Here is a 16,921-nt window from a genome sequence, read left to right as displayed (position 1 = left end):
CTCCTTCTTGATCCAGCAAGGGGGGAGGAGAGGTTGATGGAGATCCAACAGCACGACGACGTGGTGGTGGATGTAGCGGGTCTCCGGCAGGGCTTCGCCAAGCTTCTGCGAGAGAGAGAGGTGTTGCAGGGGAGGAGGGAGGCACCCAAGGCTTAGATGTTGCTGCCCTCCCTTCCCCCCACTATATATAGGGCCAAGGGAGAGGGGGGGCAGCCTTGCCCCTTCCTCCAAGGAAGGGTGCGGCCAGGGGGAAGTCCTTCCCCCCCAAGGCACCTCGGAGGTGCCTTCCCCCTTTAGGACTCTCCCTTTTTTCTCATCTCTTGCGCATGGGCCTCTTGGGGCTGGTGCCCTTGGCCCATATAGGCCAAGGCGCACCCCTTACAGCCCATGTGGGCCCCCCGGGGCTGGTGGACCCCCTTGGTGGACCCCCGGACCCCTTTCGGCACTCCCGGTACAATACCGATAAAGCGCGAAACTTTTCCGGCGACCAAAATAAGACTTCTCATATATAAATCTTTACCTCCGGACCATTCCGGAACCTCTCGTGACGTCCGGGATCTCATCCGGGACTCCGAACAACTTTCGGGTTTCCGCATACATATATCTCTACAACCCTAGCGTCACCGGACCTTAAGTGTGTAGACCCTACGGGTTCGGGAGACATGCAGACATGACCGAGACGCCTCTCCGGTCAATAACCAACAGCGGGATCTGGATACCCATGTTGGCTCCTGTAGGAGATATGCCCTAGAGGCAATAATAAATGTTATTGATTATCTCCCTGTTCATAATTATGTTTATGTTCCATGCTATAACTGATGTGGTTCCCGAGCCCGTATATCCATAAAGGCTCTGGGGAGAACCCATATGCACGTGTGGAATAATAAACGGTAAAATGTATTCCTAGTCGTGCCTCTAAGACTAGCTCAAGTGTTGCATGATGATTATGTTTTCCCAATCATGGGCATGTCTATGCCAAGCAACTTTGAGGGCACAATGTCAGGAAGGACATTTGTGTTGAATCGACCCGAATTGATGTTATGCTATGAGATACATTCGTCACAAGTTTATTGGTACATAACACAGAGATGGTTAACGTTTGCATGATTCCTTAGACCATGAGAGTATCGAGTTTCTTCATGCTTGCTTCATGAACTTTGGGGTTTGTTAAACGTCATCCGTAAATGGGTGGCTATTACGGCGGCTTACGGGTTCATGGAAAAGTGTGTCAAGTAACTTGATAGCTCAAGATTGGGATTTGCTCCTCCAACGATGGAGAGATATCTCTGGGCCCTCTCGGTGTTACGGTATCCATCATCGTCTGGCCAGACACTTTGTGATTTGATCACGGGGATGCCGGAACACGATAACGAGAAGAGAGAACAATACCGGTAACGAGGTAACTAGCATAGTGGACAAGTTGTTGATCCACGGGAATGCCAACATGTCTCACCTCGGGTATTTGTAACATATCGCGAAGCAACAGGAATAGCACACGGCAACTGGAGGTTCACTCGAATATTTATTCGTGTGGGTATAGGGGTCAATATGGGTGTCCACGGCTCCGATGTTGATCATTGATCGGAAGGGGTTCCGCGTCATGTCTATACTTCACTGAACCTATAGGGTCACACGCTTAAGGGTCATCTATCTGCTGAATACTAGACAGGGAGTCTGAGAGAAAATCACTAAAAAAGTTTCGGACACCGAAAAGTTTCGGACAGCGGAATCGTACCGCTGAGAGAGGTCATCGGATAAGTTTCGATGATACCGAAAAGTTGTTTCGGGATACACCATTAAGTCAAATTGGTTTCGGCACATGCCTGATAATTCTTGGAGGATGCCAGAATCATTCTGGAAGCTTTTTGGAATTTTCTGAGATAAAAATCGGAAATGTTCCGGAGCTGCCGGAGCCACTTCAGATGCGTTTCGCAGATGAAAATCACTAAAACCGGAATTGTTTCGGAACGCGTTGAAAATCATTTTAGTGGGTACTGGAAATGTTCTTAGCCCACATAAATATTTTCAGTTCGATCAGACGCTGAAAAATGTCGTCGTGAATAGTGAAAATCAGCTTTATGGTTACTTTATGGAAAGCCACCTTTTGGGGCTTTGCTCCAAAAGATCTTGGGGATGACATGGATGGATAGGAGCCATTTTTTGGGCCCCTCATGGGGGTGTGGCCGGCCACATGGGGTATCCCCCCTTGGGGACCCTCTTGTTCCTTGGTTTCACTCCTAGGTCCTTGTGGAAGGACTCCATTCATGTGCATTTTGGGTTTTTTGTGAAACTACCCTACCCCCTTGGGATTTCCTATAAATAGAGGTGGAGGGGCAGCCCTCCACACTCATCCCTTGCTCTCATACACATGCCATGCATTATCTGGCTTCTTCTCTCCCTCCCACGAAAAGAGTTTCGTAGAGCCGTAAGGCTGTCTGGGTTCCGGCAGGAACTAGTTCTGGACGGCGAAGCCCTGCCGGATAGATGACACCGTATGTGTGCAACTCTGTAGAGAGATCGTAGTTTCGGTCTTCGTTCGTGAGTGCCTCCCGAAGGGCTGTCCGTGTGACCGTCCGAGTTTCGAAGGTCCTCCCGAAGGGCTGTCCGAGTGACCGTTCGAGTTTCGAAGGTCCTCCCGAAGGGCTGTCCGCGACACCGTCCGGGGGGCTGTTCGACCGCCTCCCGGAGGGCTGCCTGAGGAGCAGGTGAGGGTATACATCCTCGCGGTTGGGAGGTTGTAAATCCTAGCTGCGGGGATCTGCACCGCCGATCGTCATCGACTCTACTTCCCGCTGCGCTACGAGTCGGTAACGAAAAAGATCAAACCATGTATGCAGTCTCCATAGTGGTCCTGGGCTGGTGCGTAGGTCGGAAATTTTTTGTTTTCTACTGCGTTCCCCTTCAGCTCCCACATGTTCCACGATGATATCATCGGATGAACCACGGTGTCGAGGATTCAATCAATCTGTATGCAATTCCCTTTGTCAATCGGTATGTTACTTGCCCGAGATTCGATCGTCGGTATCCCAATACCTTGTTCAATCTCGTTACCGGCAAGTCTCTTTACTCGTACCGCAATGCATGATCCCGTGACTAACGCCTTAGTCACATTGAGCTCATTATGATGATGCATTACCGAGTGGGCCCAGAGATACCTCTCCGTCACACGGAGTGACAAATCCCAGTCTCGATCCGTGCCAACCCAACAGACACTTTCGGAGATACCCGTAATGCACCTTTATAGTCACCCAGTTACGTTGTGACGTTTGGCACACCCAAAGCACTCCTACGGTATCCGGGAGTTGCACGATCTCATGGTCTAAGGAAAAGATACTTGACATTGGAAAAGCTCTAGCAAACGAAGCTACACGATCTTTTATGCTATGCTTAAGTTGGGTCTTGTCCATCACATCATTCTCCTAATGATGTGATCCCGTTATCAATGACATCCAATGTCCATAGTCAGGAAACCATGACTATCTGTTGATCAACGAGCTAGTCAACTAGAGGCTTACTAGGGACAGGTTGTGGTCTATGTATTCACACATGTATTACGATTTCCGGACAATACAATTATAGCATGAATAATAGACAATTACCATGAACAAAGAAATATAATAATAACCATTTATTATTGCCTCTAGGGCATATTTCCAACACCTCCCACTGCTCCCGGACCTCAATATGACTATCATGTGGAGCAGAGGCCACAAGTTCAGAAGCCAAAGCCCAGGCTGCCAAGGCTTCCAGGTGCTGCAACCTCCCCAAGATATTCAGCGTCAACAGCTTCAGAGCCCACAACACCTTCTTCCATAGTGCCAAGAATCCATACTCGAAGCCAACGATCTCTTCGGATCGCTTCTGGAGCCATCAGCAGCGCAGCTATTATTCATGTGTCTTATACAATCAAGAGCGAATCTTTCCTCACATGCGTCTGGATTGTGAAACCATTACTGGTCTGCCCTGCCTGGAAGAAGCTCTGGACTGTTTCAGAGAAGTGGGTCTTCTGCAGTTCATCACTGACAAAGAACACTAGAAAGAAGAGCTTCTGTTGCAGTTCTACGCCACACTTCACATTCGTGGCTACAACAGGGATCCAAAGACATGGGTCCTTGAGTGGATGTCAGACGATGTGCACCATGAAGCCAAAGCTCAAGACATTATTGAGCTCACTTCACTACCCACTCCAGGTGAACTCTATGAGCCTGGTTGTCAGCTGCACCAAAATGAACTGCAGAGTATATTTTAGCGGCCTGAACCAAACATGAGTCAGATGCTCAACATGATGAAGCCATTGCCTCCAGATGCTGATTATCCCAAGGAATTCTTCATCAAGGACCTGGAGTACCTGCCCCGCATAGTCTATCACATTTTGAGGCGTACTCTCTGGCCCATCAAGGGACACTCAGCTGAAGCCCAACTTGAAGGAGCCATGAAGACTTTGGTGTTCTATATTGTCAATGGCATCAGATTCAACTCCCGGGATTTCTTCATCAGACAACTCGCTGCATCTGGGATTGATCTGTTTGGCTTGAAGTTCTATGCTCCATGGGTGATGTACTTAATAAAGATTCACTCTTCTGTCGACTATCAGCCCTCAGCGCGCAACCATCTTGTCTTTTTGCCTAAGGTTGATATGTCCGTCAAAGCCATCTACCCTGAGCCTGCCAAGGAGCCACTTTATCTTCATAACGTTGATCACCAAAGCTTCTCGCAACCTATGGAGGGAGTTCTTGCTGCAACTCGAGTCTATCCTCTGGCTGGAAATATGCGTGCGCCTCATCGTGCAAACACTGAAGCCACTGAAAGCACCATTGCTCAACGGCCTCGGAAGCGATCTCGTGTACTTAACGACCGAGAGCTTCTTGTGGCCTTACATCAGAAGCAAGATAAGCATCATAACTGGCTGAAGCGTCAAATGCAGAGCCTCTTTGGGGATGTCAATCGCATCCGTAACATGGCAACCAAGAATGCCTTTGTATCACATGAAGCCTGTCGGCGGCCCTGGAAGATCCTTACACTACTCTGTTCTGAAGATGATCTGCGAGCGGATGGCTTCACTGAACACTTCAAGTTTGACTCCAAGCCTCCACAGAATGCAAACCTGCGTCACACGCCATCCATTGAAGACTCTGAGTATTCATCTTCGGCTGCAACTGTTGTTGCAAGAGTCGTCGATGAAGAAGACGATGCCACTTCACCTATTATGGCTTCACCGCATCTCGACACTGCACCAAGCCCCTCTGCAGCACCGAACTCCAACGTCGACCCTGCACCTGTTTCTACTCCTGGTGGGAACGAGTAGATACTCTATGTCTTCAAACCTTCTTGGTCCTTACTGACAAAAGGGGGAGAAGCATATGAGTTGATAGTCTTCAAGCGGGTCCTTTATGGGTGGTCGCTATAATTTTTTTGCCAAGTGGTTACAACTCTCGTTTTTGATACATTTGGTTCTTTGAGTTGTAATACTTAAACTTGATGGTCGTCTGCTACGCTTTCTGCTACTCTGTGATGCGATGATAAATTCCGTATGAAGTTATTCCGCATACGTCAATTTTTCATTATGCATGTCATTATCTTTGTTATATCTTTATATGCATGATGAGTTGTCTTCATAGGTTGAAGAGGATCTCCACAAGTAAAACCTGCCATGTGCATTTGCATTCAAGAGTAAACTACTTATATGCACATCTTCAGGGGGAGCCTTTTGCTACTTATGAAGACAATACCTTAAATCCTTAAACTTTCACATACTTTTATCCCCGTTGAAAACTTCAACCAGTTTGTCATCAATCACCAAAAAGGGGGAGATTGTAAGTGCATCTAGTGCCACCCCTAGTTGGTTTTGGAGTATTGACGACAAACTTGGTTGAGGGACTAATGTGTTTGTGAGAATTGCAGGATAACACAGGTAGTAGTCTCTCATTGATTCGGTTTTCCTACCAGAAATGACCCCTAAAAATGTGTGAAGACATTGAAGACAATGGTGGTCTGTGAAGATATTCACAACGAAGATTATGACTCGAGAAGACATTCACGTGAAGACTATGGAGTGCGAAGACATAGTTGTTTCGTAGTTTCCTTTTCTTCTTTGTTGAGTCATAGGAACCACCGCACTGTTAAGTGGGGTCCAAGTGAACAAAGTCAGAGTGACTAAAATGATGCTCAACCAAATCCTATGTTTTCGAGCGAAGACAATGAGAGCAAATCTTATCCAGAGCTGGATGAGTCAGCTTTACTTGTAGCCCAAGTCAAGCTGCCACGTGTGTTTGAAATCTGACCGTTGGACACATGTCAGTTCCTTAGTGACCCAGGGTCATTTCGGACAAATCAGGTCGGGTTGCCTCCTGGCTATAAATAGCACACCCCCTACACCATAAATTGGTGGCTGCTCAGAGTTAGTGCATGGCTTTTGTCGTTTGAGAGCAACCCACCTCCGAAGCATTTGAGAGAAAGATCCTTGTGAGGACAAAGCCCAAAACACCCAGAGCCAAAAGAGTGTTAGGCATCACTGAAGTCTTTCTGTCCGCGTGACCTGAAGACTTGTTACACTTGAGGACTGTGAATCCTCCAGCCGGTTAGGCGTCGCGTTTTGAGCATCCAAGAGTCATTGTGGATTGCCGGTGAACGAAGTCTATGAAGGTTTGGAAGTCTACCTTGAAGACTTACTTGAGTGATTGGGCGAGGACTAAGTGTCCTTAGCTCAAGGGGAATAAGGTGAAGACGTGGTCTTCTGAGTTGAATCTCAGCCTCCCTAACCAGACGTACAGTTGTCACAGCAACTAGAACTGGTCCAACAAATCCTTGTCCTCATCAAGCAACTGGTTCTATCTCTTACCTCTCTTTACTTACAGTTTGTCTTCGTGAAGTCATTGCCCTATTACATGATCTGATTGGCTTCACTGTGTGAAGACTGTTGTTGATTGGCTTCATACTATCTTCCATCCCGATCCATACTACCTAGTTGTTAATAGTCTTCGTGCTTTCACTTCATTGCTTACTTGACTATGGCTTGTCTAGTGTAGTCTACCTTCCGCTTTCATAAAAATCGCCTATTCACCCCCCCCCCCTCTAGTCGATAACTAGCACTTTCAACTAAAGGGGGGGCTTTAGTACCGACCCTTTAGTCCCGGTTCCAGAACCGGGACTAATTAAGACCCGTTTTCTACTAGTGCATACATCTTCAATCGCTCCATGCCAGTCCTCTCCTAACCCTATGCCTCGGATATGTTATAGGCTTATAGCTAATGTTGATTCGGTTAGGTACTATGGCGTAATTACATGACTGCAAAATCAAATCAAGGGGTATAAAATCACACAAATAAGCTCTCTTCATGGACCAAAAAGCAAGATTGAATTAATTCGGTAGACGTGATTAAATGAGCATAACAGAAGAGTGATAGAGGGAATCAAGATGGGGTTTTGATATATACAGACTTCTAGACAACAAATATATGAGAAAAAATGAGCATGACCGATTTTGGGAAGAAAAGCAAGCACCCATGTTTAGCCTAGAGAAAAACATGTGCGGGGCCTAAAAGGGTGACGTCCGCAGGAGACAACACACATATGGTCTCATGGTGGCTTGCCGCATACACAGCCTATCGGTCGGGGTGATGCGGTAAAGGTGGCCTCTCTCGGTGAGGATCAGGAGGGCTGGACGCGTCGTCGACCACCGCATTTGCATAAAACAAGACAGAGAGGGGATTGAGATGGAGAGGCAAGAGGCAAGAGGAAGGTCCCAGTAAGCATCCACCTTGTACGGAGCTCCAAATCCATCCATCGTCGTACCCATGGCCTTGGCGATGGTGCACCTGCACGACCAAGGCCATGGGCATAGCCATGCTCTTGGAGGGGGGCGGCAGCCGATGGGAGGCGCGTGTGCTTGACTGCGGGTTGGGTTTTCTTCTTGACGAAAGTCTGGCAGTTAGGTCCGTATCTTGGGCCTTGTTGGTCCTGTGCACGGGTCCGGTAAACGCGCCGACCTAGATAGACCAGATCGAGATCGAGTCGAACCTCGCAGAAAAAGAGAAAACCGATGGATCGCGTGAAAGCCGATAGACCACGAGATAAAAGCAGCGATAGGAGATCAATTCGAATACGCAGTCGCTCACAGCGCTTGATTTCACGGGAACTTAGTAACTGTGCTGATTAGAGGTCACTCAATTTTTTTCTATTAGTTGTAGTATGGTGTGACCCCTTGGTTGCTTTGGTCTATAATTAATTTCTTGGAGGCCTACTGAGGGATTTGTACACTATATGCATTTTTTAAAGTTATGCTATTGCCTCTCATGATCGATGTCTACTTATGTGTTGTGGATGTCCGTATAAAGAAGAGAAACGTTGTTAATTTTTTTTAATTTTTTTAAGACTTGTAGTTTCAGAGTAGTGTGGTAGCACCTCTAGGTTGGGTCAAAATCTTGGGTGTTACAGCGTGGTTTTTTTGCGGGAATTTGTTGCAATATACTTCAGCGAATTGGAACATGAATATTTGGATTAATAATGTGAGAACTAAAACTAAAAATATATGTTTTTATTTGATAATTGTATAGTTATAAAATATTTACTGAATATACATAGCATAATAGTTTCCCATGCAATTTGCAACAAAAAAAGCCATACATGGTTGCTTGTTGAGGTGCGTGTTTTGACATTAATAGTTGCATGCTCATCCCAAGGATGTAGATATCCTAATGGTGACATGTTTGCATGTTAAGAAAAATAAGTTAGATGTCATTTGGATATCGATATTCTCCAGCCCAAGGAATTGAGATGGGTGGGAATATCCAAACTAAGATATACTACGAATGACCTCGAATGGCAAGGATCTTGTTTGGATGTCTATGTACTCGGTAGTTAGAATCAACCATGTTTAAAAACCACTGAAATGAGAATTTAAACATTATGCATTGTTGTACATGTATGAAAATATATTGCACATATAAAAGTTCACCACATCAACCATTATACAACCAATAAAATGGCAAAATAGTCTCAACAACCATTCATCGTTAATCATTGAAGATTCAGAGAAAAGACATTGTTCAAACCTACACCCTCCATCCGGAAAAACTTGTCCCTCAAATGGATGTATTTAGCACTAACTTGGTGCTAGATACATCCATTTATGAAAGGTGATGGTCGTGTGTGCGCGTGGGGGGAGGGGGGTCTATTTAGGATGAATAAGAAGAATCTTGTTCATGTGTCCATGCCAACACACTAGGATTGCTGAAATCACCATTTGTTAATGCCGTCATCGCTACTACTACCTCCATAACTAAACATAAGGCGTTTTCACAATTCAATAAATGGGAGAGGAAACAAAAAGCTCGGAGCTCTCACCCAACTCGGGAAACAGCTGCTACGGAGCTCCATGACCAAATGGCACTGTTGCCCATGTCCTTGAGGTCCTTCATGGTGAGCAGGGGAAATACCTCCTCATCCACCTTGTGGATTTCGAACAACTTCTGGAGGTACGTCATAACATTCTGATAATGGAAATAACTTACATTGCGAGAAAATTTCAGCCATGAATTCTTTAACTGCACCAATCATTTGACCTGCAATAGCCAAGTACTAAATACTATGAACATGCATGTCTTTTTTCTGGTGAAAAACATATACTCCCTTCGTTCCTAAATATAAGTCTTTAGAGATTCCAATAAGAAACTACATACGGAACAAAATGTGTGAACCTACACTCTAAACTATGTCTATATACATTCATATGTAGTCCATAGTGAAATCTCTAGAAAGACATATATTTAGGAACGGAGGGAGTATATGTTTAGTAACCAGCCTGATACAATCCTACATCAAAAGCTTTACTTTGTTCTAACTTTCCATAGAATAATATCTGAAATGAACTTTAGACCCCGTGTAATCTCAATAAGTACATAGATTTCATCATTTTCTAGAACTACTTCATCTTATAAACATAAGTTTATATTGATAGGTTGGCAATCTTACAATCTTGCTGAATACAGTGTCCAAGGAACGCCAGGGCCTGGGAAAGATTATTTAGCAGTTTGGCGAGCTGCCATATTGGGTCCTGCCATATTCCAGCCCAGCTCGAAGTACTAGCCTACCAAAGGTTGACCAGCTAAAGAAATTAGTTTCGATGACCTTCCCAGCATGAATTTCCCAACAGAGTTGAACATCATCCCAGTAGGCAAATGCCTCAGCAGTAAGTTGAATTACCTCTCTTATTAACACAATTAGAGTCGCCTTGGAGTAGAGTGTATGTGCACCATTATAGGCAAGACTAACATGGGAAGTACCTGGCATCGTTTATTTTAAACTTTTTAAACCTACAACGTGAACAAGACCCACAGATAAAGAGGATGACTTCCTAGTCTTCTGGAGCAATTTTGTGTCGAAAGTTGTCTAACAACATGATGAACATTATGATCCACAATATTTCCTATTAAGAGCAGCATTGTAGCTGTGATGTTCAGCTAACACAACCTATTTAAAACACGGAACAAGAAAATAGCACCAAATGAAAGTGGCAATGTAATCATCCGAAGTGTATCACCATCTCCCGCTGTCCAGAACCATTGGTAATACAGAGACAACACTAGTACACGCAACAAAACTACATCGAAACTTTGAATAACTAGTCCAAGAGAAATCAGCCGCAGTGCCCCCAGAGCGAACCACCATTGCTTCTTAAAAACATGCATACATCAGAGAAAAGAGGACCAAATTAAAGCAGACATACCATGCCCACTGCTCCATAGCACGAATAAGACATCACTTGTGCAACGACTGTAGTTCTACATAAAGCGGCACATTTGGAAAATATGGCGGTTTGCCTTCTTCAAGATTGCATATCACTTTGACTTGTCGACAATCCATATATAGCACATCAGTGTGATATCCTCCCGGCCCACAGTGAGAAAATCAAGTCACATTCTGGATAAATTGCAATCCAATTAATGTGCTCATCAAGGTCCTCTATGCGTCGTCCTCCAAACACATGCGAAGTTTCGACGATATCCTCCCGGCCCACAGTGAAGGTCAGTCACATTCTGGATAAATTGCAATCCAATTAAAGTGCTCATCAAGGTCCTCTATCCGTCGTCCTCCAAACACATGCGAAGTTTCGATGCTATGCTTCAGTATCCATTCTTTGCTGTGACAGTCTTTAAGAACATAAACTAGCAGTCAAACAACATCATCATCATTGTCATATATGTCAAAACCAGCATAATGCAGGCAGCCCTATGACTGCTGAATAAAACTGACATCCAGACCATCAGGAATATGAAAGTTAGTCCTTGCTCCCCCCTCGTCCACTGCAGCTAGACGACGGGCAGAACCATCAACAATGGCGCAGAAACGCAGATAACCATTAAGATAGATAGTTGACCGGTCATTAGCGACATCAATATTGCCGATCCATCTCTTCTCCTTATGAACCCAACTCCCGGTTTCAGATGAATAGACATGCACCCCGGTAAGACAGAAGTCATGTTGGTCCTCCACCTCCTCGGCCGGCAACAAAAACACATGGAAATAGGGGGACACGGCTGGATCAAAACACAAGCTTATATTAGACACCTCACCGGGATAGCCGGAATGCGTTAGCGGCTTCCCTCCTGTCCATTGGATCAGCGTGCGCTCCTATACCATCATGAGGAAGAGGCAGCATGTGAGTAGCCTGTTTAACAACTGACTAACGCAATCGCATTTGTATCCTAAGCTGCAGTTAAAGTATTACCAAATATCATGCATAATTTCTTTCATATGAAAACTGATTTGAACTACATGAGCCAGAATGAAAATAATATAGTGGCACCTCTCCTTGTAGTACACAATCGGTCAACCTGCGGCATCACCACTGCCTTAGCCACCGATAAATCAAATCTACCAAAACCTACAGACAAATTTACAGTCTAGAGAGGGATGATCTTGCACATACCTCAACCAAAATCACATGTGCAAACGCCAGCCAGATTGATATGGTCGTTGAGGAGAAACATGCTAATGGAGAAAGCCACAGAAAAATCCGAAAGCGAAATCAAGCACCAACTTAACAGTTTGTAAAATTGGGAACAGGCAATAGGAGGAAAATAGAGAAACCACACACATCATAGTACTTCAACGACCGTGCACAGAGCAGCACATCCTCGGCGCCCTTTTCCTTGCCGCCGCCACAATAGCCAGTGGTGAGGCACCGGCCGACGTTACCTCTCTCACGGTGCCGCGGATCCACATCGTAAAAGACAAAGAATAGTCAAATTGCTGCAGAGACGCAAATTAAAATCACAATACATATCTGTTAGTATGCAAAATGTTTAAAACTAAGGTTGTACTCCCTCTGTAAACTAATATAAGAGTGTTTAGATCACTAAAATAGTGATCTAAACGCTCTTATATTAGTTTACGGAGGGAGTACCTTATAATGCATTACAGCTAATAGTTCTAGAGCCCTTTATACAGTGGAATATTCCCCTTTGCGTGTAGAAACTGCAATTTCATTAGGCTGTGCACCAATGTTTGGAGGTATAAATAAGGAAACCATTTATTGGCAGATTAAATACCTTTCAATACTAATTTTAATCATGCACGGATTCATTTTGGTAGCTCTTGATGGTTTGATTGAACTCAGGCACGTTGGTGTGGCTGGTTCAAACATGCAACAACTCGATCTACTTGTGATCTTCTGGTACTGAACAGAAGAATCATCTAAGCATGATGCATAGTCTATAGGAAGCATTTGGCAGGAATATCATGTCCAGAAAATGCATGTTTCCACACCTTTCTTTGAGACATGACATAAAAGTGTGCAACAAGCACTGACCTCAAGGAAAGAAACAAAAAAATCTTATATAGTAAATCGAAATCACCTAACAAGCTTTGGCACAGGATAAACTGTACTGCAGACAGCAGGTATTATAGCCGTTGTATATGGATTTTATGGGCAAAAGTAAATAGATATTATTTGTCCCACGACTGTCTTCATGTATGCCTTTTGTGGGAAATGATCTCAAGATAAATGGATTGGAAGAAGAAAATGATAAGCCTACCTCAGATTTGTGCATATGTGCTTATTTTCTTCGCTGGTTCCTCAATGCAGTACTCGTCTGTGCCTACAAAATAGTAGACCTGTAAATTGCAAGTGAATTGCACGCGAGTCAGAATCGTTTTATGTGAACAAACATTATAGGAGCCAATGGCTCAAAAAAGCGGAAGCAAATTTTTGGCTGATAGATTTTGCACAAACAAAATTGGCGGGAACAATAAAACAACTTTAAGAACAATTGAGGTCAAGAATGGTTGCAACGGAAAATTCATTCAAAATCTGCAGCATGGGTGATACATCTTATCGTTAAAATATTATGTATTATGGGCGAAATGACACATTTATAATCCAAGCACAAGCTCGACCATAACATACACAAGACAAGCCTGCATAATGATTAGGACAAAATTAGTAGATGGAAAACACTCAATGCGCTATTCAACCTGGCGGTAAAATCTAACCATAAATTCACACATCCCACTGAGCATTCCATCGAACAGCAGTTGCAAATCCACTAAATGCACAACTCGCTCTTTTTTACATCTTTTAAGCATCTCCAGCCATCAAAACCCTACCTTTCAAGGCGTTGCAATATGATTATGCAGAAGACATACAGTAATATATTTAACAAAGGCATAGGTCACTAATCCATGTTGATATGGGCGGCTTGTGCACTATTTGATTTATACATAGACTCCAGAGCAAAATGTATACAGCAATATATCAAAAAATACCCCATAGCAAGGACCAGACGCAACATAACAAAACAGAAGAGGCCAAGGACATCCATAAAAAAGAAAGGGCCCCCTATTTTGTTTGAGCACCACTGACAACAGGCATAAAGAAGGGTGAGATTGCAATGTTTTACAACGATATCTATAGTCAAGTACCTTTTCTCAAACTGAGCAGGCTCTAGAAATGTTTGTGTTGTTGACCAGAATTCGGGTTGGAGAAACTAATAGGGTTTCCCCATGTGCTTCTATGTGCTTCTTTTGGTTCTTTTCTTCTTTAATGCCGGCCTATTCATAACCATGGACTATGTGTGTTGCAGATGAACTGATCAGCCTATTCAGAGAAACGAGAAGATAACAACACTTTCCGGAGGTACATCATGTGCTGATAACGGAAAAGTAAATTTTCATTATGAATGTTCTAACTGTATCAATTGCTTGACCTGGGCTAGCTAACAACTAAAAAATGTTTATATGATAGCTGATGTGAGGCTATGATAAATGTGATGTAAACGTTATTATAGCTCTAGCTAATTAATTTGTGCTATGTAGATCTGCCATTAACCGTCACTCATGAGGAAGGTGTGAAGCTGTCGGAGTGTCCCGAATTGGAAGTTTGGCAGTGTCAATGACCTTTCTCCCTCATCAATCTTCGTTGTATGTATGAAACGACCTTCGTTGTTCGGAGCCTTTGGTGGCAACCAACTCTTGTCATGATTTGACTACCTGCTTGTGCGGGCGTGGTCATCACTTGTGTGGCTTCTCATGTTAAGATTGTGCATGCATGTAGCTACTAGGATCGTGGAAAGTGGTGGTGACGACATAGGATGACTTCAATTTGGTGGTGCTTCTCGAGTTTCGAGGTGAAAACCCAGGTCAGGCCCTAGTGGGTTATACCTGGCAATGGCAGTGTTTTTGGGTCGCTTATTTGTTGAATGGATTGCTCAAAGTTGCTTGGACTTGATCTTCAGGGTGAAAACCTAGGACGTGGACTTCGAAGGTCAAAATCCGGTGATATGGCCTATGATCGACGTTCCCTTCTTGGAGGTGTTGCTGCTGGAAAACGTTTACAATTGTCCTTGTGTTGTCCAAGAGATGGCTGGTGTTGGTGGTTGTTGCTTTAGTTCGTCGATCATTGTTTTGATAGCTTCGAGCTTTTTTCCCCTCCGCCTAGGCATAGCTAGGTTCATAGTTCAAAAAAACTGACTTAGGCGTTAATTGTGCGTTTTGCCACCGCCTTGCACTTTACTGACCAAAGCGCATGCTTATGCGCGGATTAAGCGCAGTTATGCGCAATGCATTTTGCCAACGCCTAGTAGGCGCGCTTAAGCAAGGCTTAAGCGCTCGCTTAGGCGCGCCTTTTTTAACTATGGCTAGGTTCTTGTATAACTTGGCTCTTTGTCAGCCTAATTCTTTGTGTGTGTGTGTGTGTGTGTGTGTGTGTGTTGTGTTCATTGTGTTTATATCCTCCTGTTGCTTCTTTTTGAGTCAATTAAATCCACCCTTTATAAAAAGCCCCCCCCCCCCCAGTTTTCTTTAGGGATATAGACAAGCAAATAGATTGCCATAGAGGTTAACATCACATATGGAACATTTTTTTTGTTATTGTGGTTTTTTGTGGAACATGAATATTTTAGCTTCCTTTCCTTGCTAAAAATGATATGGTTAGCAAAACAAGGTGGTTTTATCTCACTATTTTCCAATATATCCGCCTTTCACTTGCAATTCTTTCCTTTTTTCCAACTTTCCCAAAGAATCATAAATATGGAACCGTTTTTTTAACAAAAAACAAGGAACCACATGTCATGTGATCACCTTATTATTTCTGTTTTGTACTGTTTGCTTTAACTTGTCAGTCCTATTCATTTGATTTTCTTTGAAACTCTGCATGCAGAAAACCAGCTAAATAAATACATTCGAGCAACAGAGGCATAAGACACCGACGCCCTCAGACCAAATATCCAAATTATTTGTGTTTGGTTGAAAATATATCATTGGATATGATTATGCATAACATACAGTTAAAATTAACAAAGGCATAAGTCACTAATCCATGTTGATATGGGCGGCATATGCGCTATTTGATTTATTCATAAACTCCAGAGCATAAGGTATAAAGCAATATATCTAAAAATACCCCGTAGCATTGACCAGCCGCAACATGAAAAAACAGCAGAGGCCAAGGACATCCATAAAAAAGTAAGGGCTCCCCTATTTTGTTTGAGCACCACTGACAACATAAATAAAAAAGAAGGCTGATATTGCAATGTGTTAGCATAATATCTAATCATTTCAAGGTCCTTTTCTCAAACTGAAACCAGTTGGGTTTCTAGCTCTAAAATTGTTTGTGTTGTTGACCAGAATTTGAATCAGAGAAACTAATTGGGTTTCCCCATGTGCATCTATGTGCTTCTTTTGGTTCTTTTCCTCTTTGATGTCGGCCTATTCATAACCATGGACTATATTTGTGTTATAGATGAATTGATCAGCCTATTCAGAGAAATCAAGCAGATAACAACACTTTCCGGAGGTACGTCATGTGCTGATAACGGGAAGAACTTACATTGCAAGTAACTTTTTACTATAAATGCTCTAACAGTACCAATTGCTTGACCTGGGCTAGCTAACAACTAAAAGCACAGGCACGCATATATTTCATGCAGCAACTTCATACAATCCTATTGCATCAATAGCTTTGATTTGTTCTAACTTTCCATAGAACAATGTCTAAAATTAGCTTTAGATCCCATGCAATCTCAATAAGTACAAGTATTTCCTCATTTCCTAGACTAAGTTTATATTGATAGGTTGGCAAGGTTACAATCTTGCTGAATACAGGGTACAAGGAACACCAGGACCTAAGAGATCAGACACGCAAAGGACCAGTACGAGAAGATTATTTAGCGGTTTGGTGAGCTGCCACACTGACTTCTTGTTTTACATGAACTAAATCAAAAGAAGAAAACACCCTACTAAGCTCCGGAATGTGCATAAGAACAAGTAAGATTGGAGCTCTGCTCAAAATACTAGCCTTCCATTGGTTGACCAGCTAAAGAAATTAGTTTCAATAATGAGCTTCTCAGCATGAATCTCCGGAGAGTTGAACATCGTCCCAGTAGGCAAACGCCTCAGTATTAAGTCAAATTACCTATCTTATTAA

The 16,921-nt window shown here is 43.5% G+C and overlaps 1 protein-coding gene across 25 annotated transcripts in view; it reads right to left on the bottom strand.

Moving 5' to 3' along the window:
* The window catches only part of LOC109749941 (F-box protein At5g07610), a 138,780-nt gene that overhangs the window by 119,912 nt on the left and 1,947 nt on the right, over window positions 1-16,921 (bottom strand). The window contains exons 3-7 of one of the 25 annotated variants that reach the window (XR_005762628.3): window positions 13,035-13,113; window positions 12,095-12,249; window positions 11,927-11,988; window positions 11,726-11,831; window positions 10,369-11,628 (exon numbers count right to left, since the gene is read on the bottom strand). The exons of 2 other annotated variants lie outside the window; for them this stretch is intronic. The gene's annotated coding sequence lies outside the window, so the exon portion shown is untranslated. 22 more of the 25 variants (XR_005762627.3, XR_005762630.3, XR_012190461.1 and 19 more) reach the window with 22 other exon arrangements.

The sequence above is a fragment of the Aegilops tauschii genome, unplaced genomic scaffold (assembly GCF_002575655.3).
Source record: "Aegilops tauschii subsp. strangulata cultivar AL8/78 unplaced genomic scaffold, Aet v6.0 Super-Scaffold_285, whole genome shotgun sequence".
Taxonomy (NCBI): domain Eukaryota; kingdom Viridiplantae; phylum Streptophyta; class Magnoliopsida; order Poales; family Poaceae; genus Aegilops; species Aegilops tauschii.
Note: the sequence above shows the minus strand (reverse complement) of the source record. Positions and strands in the feature narration are given on the sequence as shown.